Raw genomic sequence first — 4,982 nt, forward strand, 5'->3', positions numbered from 1 at the left:
CAAATTTGGTCAAACTCTTGTAAGCAACTTTTTTTCTGTGGAACCTCAGGCCAAAGAATCCACCCAGCAAAGTCTAAGATATCTTTCCTTCCCATAATCTCTAGTGGAGCTCTTGGTGTAGAATGGATGAAAGCTCCATGAAGTAGACGTGATCCATGGAAGGGAGTGGAAGCAAGTGTTTAAGGCTCTTGCTAAGCATTAGTTCAGACTAAGGTGTTTGAAGATTTAGCTTAAGAGAAAGCTAGGGGAAGGTGGCTAGAGGAGATGATTCAATCCTCTAGCAAAGGAGACTCTCAAATGCAATGGGGTGGAGTACTCTCAACATTATGCTTCTATTGCAAAATTCAAGAGTGATTACAATAGCCTAAAATTTAGGCTTTTATATGAAAGCAAATAAACATAAGCACTCTTAGCCCTTGGATGAGAAAGACATTCAATCTTGGCCGTGGAAGATGGCTTGGAGAATGAACAAGGCTCATGACCATTGGATGATGCCTTGGAAAAGGAGGAAGCATTCCTAGCCCTTGGATGGATTGGATCCATGAGGTGTAGGAAGGAATGTTGACTTCCACTTAGACCACCTTAGACCTTTGGTAGCTCATGGCCAAATCTCCTATTGGACTTAGTCAAGCCCAATTTTATCAATTCAACTACACATTGTTTGACTTATTATTCTAGAAAACAAGGCCTAAACAATAGGTCAATCGTATTGTTATTCTACTGCTTTTTGATACACCTCTTTAAATCTTCACATCTTCTTTGGCCCATGTGAAGAGTGTGAGAAGCCCATGTGGGTTTGGGCCATCTTGGATGAAGCCTAATTGAATCTTTTTTAGTATGCCTCTTGTATTGAGCCTCTTGGTGGGCTTTGGGATTGAGATGCATGTGGGTCATGGATTGGACCTTTAGCATGATTTGGGCCTAAGCGTTGGCCCGAGTTATAAGCCTTGTTGGGATCACATCAATCTCCCTTGGGAAATATCAACCTCCATTAGTTCAGATGGCATCAAATTTTTGAAAATAAAGATTAAATTGAGATAAATAAAAATAAAAGAACCAAATCGATATTTTGTTACAAGAATGGAGAGACCAAAGACATAATTTAACCAAAAATTAATTAAAATAAATTTACTGTTTTAGAAAATACACAACTCTATACTTAAAATAGTTGTACATCTCCTTCAGTTGTCTTTAGAAAATTAATAATATTTTCTTTTTAAATTTTTTTTTTGCCTTGATAGGAGGGAATTTAAAATTAAACGTCCTTCTTTTATTTCTTTTTCATTATTTTTCTAATATGATGTTACAAAGTTAGAGTGAATGTAGAATAAAATTCATCCTTTGTAATACGGCAGGAAATACGGTTGAAAATAGAGTCCCATAGATGATCATTTCCACTGATAAGGAATACATCCTCCTATCTTCGCGTCAGCTTCCTGATAATAGGCATGCCATGCTTTCCAGTATTGTGTGCGAGGGCTTTTATCTTTGTCAAAAGAAAACATGGTCGCTGTTTTCCGGTAGATACCGTTCAAAATTTTAATTCGTTTTCCAGGAATAATTCAAGAATTACATTTTTCTTGTAGAGGAAAAAAAGTTACAAGGATAAAATCATGATAACAAGAAAAGAAGAAACTAAAGATGATATTTCAGTGAGGTGTGGTTTGAATTGGTAAAAGTAGAAAGAGCGAACTGCAATTATTTCGAATAGTTTAAAGTCAATAAGAAAATAAGAAAACAGGGAACCATAGGTTGCGAAATACGAATTATACCGTCTTGGATCAATCCAACTGCTCAATGTTTATTAAGCTATAACATATATAAACAAACTGCAACTTTAACTAAATAAAAAACCTAATTAACTAATTAGAATATATATATATATATATATATATATATATATTCTTTGTTTTTTTTATTTTTTCTGAACTTCAACAGTATAACAAAATTTTATATATTCCTTAAAGTTGATCTCTTAATTATTGCAAATGTCAAGTGGTAGTTACAATTTGTGTTATTTAATTTCACTTAAAACACAAGCTACTGGACGAGAAACGGGATCATTCGAATAGCTTATTATATCTTATATTGGACTTTCTTTTTTTTAAATGGAAAATTTCGACCGGTAAGTCATTGAATTGACTGAACAGTAAGATAACGCGGAGTTGCTGCTACACCCTGCCAGCGCACCCAGTCCATGTTAAACATGCGCTGACTAGAAAGACATTCTGAAGCTGCAAATCAACCACAAATGCTCAGTTTTCAGAAGCTGTCTCTTCTATTGACGCTGCTGTTTCTGATAGGGAATCCTGCGACCGGCAAGAACCATTGCGCCGATAAATGTGGCCACGTTCGCATTCAATTTCCATTTTATCTCAGAAACAAAAACTTGAATCACTCCACCGACTATCCCCCTGAGTTCGGTCTGTTATGCACCCAACAAAATGAGGCCATCCTGGAGTTGCCTGCTGTTCCAATACAGTTGTTTGTCAAAAAAATTGATTACAAATCTACACTAATTGAAATATATGACCCCCAAAATTGCCTTCCCGATCAACTCTTGAAACTCGGCAACGCATCCGTCTCTCCATTCCTATTCCCTGATTATGGTGATCGCCCTAGTAGCAACAAGTTTAACGTTTCCGTCTTCCGTTGCGACTCATTGTCGTGCCCAATATTTCTACTAGGTTCCCAAAACGACGTCACTGACCCCCAATTGGTATCCTGCACGAAGTTGAAAGATGTTTCCGTCGCGTGGTTATTGTAAATGGAAGAATGGTACTAACGGCGCAACTGAATGTTATGATTGCCAAACAAAAGGGATTCCCACGTCAACTGTCGTCCTCATTACTGCAGGTATGTAGTATTACAGTGACTATTATGTTTTAGTTTTGCTATTTTGTTGATCCCTGCTACTGTATTTGATCCTTGCTTAAAATATTGTTATTTATTTTTGGTAACTTATTTTTTCACCAACAGGAGGACTAGTTGGTTTGATGCTTTTGCTGCTTCTGGTCAAGACATTGCTTTATGCGTATGACTATTATGAGAAGAGAGGAGAAGACCAGGCTCGAATAGAGAAGTTTTTGGAGGATTACAAGGCAATGAAGCCTACCAGGTTCACTTACGCCGACATCAAGAGAATCACAAATGGGTTTAGTGAGAGTTTAGGGGAAGGAGCTCATGGAGCAGTATTCAAAGGAATGCTCTCCCGTGAAATTCTTGTTGCTGTGAAGATACTCAAAGACACAGTGGGAGATGGGAAGGATTTCATAAATGAAGTGAGAGCCATCGGGAAAATTCATCACGTTAACATTGTTCGTCTGCTTGGTTTCTGCGCAGATGAGTTCCACCGTGCTCTCGTCTACGATTTCTTTCCAAATGGGTCGTTGCAGAGATTCTTGGCTCCACCCGACAAGAAGGATGTTTTCCTTGGTTGGGAGAAGTTGCAACAAATAAGTCTTGGTGTTGGCAGAGGGATTGAGTATCTCCACCTTGGCTGTGATCATAGAATTCTTCACTTTGACATCAATCCTCACAATGTTTTGCTAGATGACCTTTTTGTCCCAAAAATCACTGATTTTGGACTAGCCAAGTTGTGTCCCAAAAATCAGAGCACGGTATCGATGACTGCAGCCAGGGGAACTTTGGGTTACATTGCCCCTGAAGTTTTCTCTCGGAATTTTGGTAATGTTTCTTACAAGTCTGACATTTACAGCTATGGAATGTTGCTGTTAGAGATGGTAGGAGGAAGAAAGAATACAAATGTGTCAGTTGAGGACAGTTTCCAAGTTCTGTACCCAGAATGGATCCATAACTTGGTGGAAGGAAAAGATGTGGAAATTAGCGTTGAGGATGAGGGAGATACTAAAATTGCCAAGAAACTTGCCATTGTAGGACTTTGGTGCATTCAGTGGAACCCAGCGGATCGTCCTTCCATGAAAACTGTGGTACAAATGCTTGAAGGGGATGGATATGAGTTAGTAGCACCCCCTTCCCCTTTGCATATTTCTGGTTCTTCTACAACAAATACCATAGTTCCAGCAAGACGTCAAAATTTTGAATTGGAGGTTATTCATGAAATAGAAGAAAACAGTGTCGATCACTTTTAGGTTTCCTTCAAATGCTATCTGTATGTTTTATTGGAGTTTTAAGCTTCATCAGTACATTTGATAGTTTAATTATTATCCATATAAACTTGTTAATTAACTTGTTTATTGCTTCTCACATTATGCTTCTACGATCAGTTATGTTATAATAAATTTTGATTAGCTTCAACTTCTACATTACAAAGAAAAATTATTGGAGTTTATTGACTAGTAAAACAAAATTCGTTCATTTTAGGCTTCCACTTGTTGCAGTTGTGTAAATATAACCTTACAGCCTTGATCTTAACGGAAGTTAATTATCCATCCAGCTGAATCAAAAATAGGCTAAAATATGTTTTCTATAGCACATTTATTTTCAACTTTTGTTTTTAATACTACAAAAATGGACTCATCTTCATACAAACAATTGAGTGTTATTTATTGAGTGATCTCAATTCAACTTGTATAATTTTGTTTGACGTGCGTTAACAAATTAATTCATTCAATGCTTATTTCAACATGTTGATTATTTAAATGACATATTAGTTAATTAATGAGATTTTTTTTACGTTATTTTAAACTAAAACATTTTTTAATATGATATAAAATGTTACCATATTCATTTAATTATTGTAAAGACCAGGGATAGTAAATAAACTCGCTTTGTGGATATTATCCAAACTCGTTCTCGTTTTAACGGAGATTTCATGCTTTGACTGGTATAGATATGAGTATAGAGAATCCTCAACTTTTTTAATTGAATATCGGAAAGTACATATCTGTCTCATCCTCGTTCTTATACAACAATATATTTCTTTGAATAACATATCACATATATCTCTCATATATTATATATATATATATATATATATATATATATATATATATATATAT

At 36.0% G+C, this 4,982-nt stretch overlaps 1 pseudogene; it reads left to right on the forward strand.

Annotated features, from left to right (window-relative positions):
- Positions 1-2,141: 2,141 nt before the first annotated feature.
- LOC114195324 lies at positions 2,142-4,238 on the forward strand (annotated as a pseudogene).
- The last annotated feature ends 744 nt before the right edge of the window (positions 4,239-4,982 follow it).

The sequence above is a fragment of the Vigna unguiculata genome, chromosome 8, assembly GCF_004118075.2.
Source record: "Vigna unguiculata cultivar IT97K-499-35 chromosome 8, ASM411807v1, whole genome shotgun sequence".
Taxonomy (NCBI): domain Eukaryota; kingdom Viridiplantae; phylum Streptophyta; class Magnoliopsida; order Fabales; family Fabaceae; genus Vigna; species Vigna unguiculata.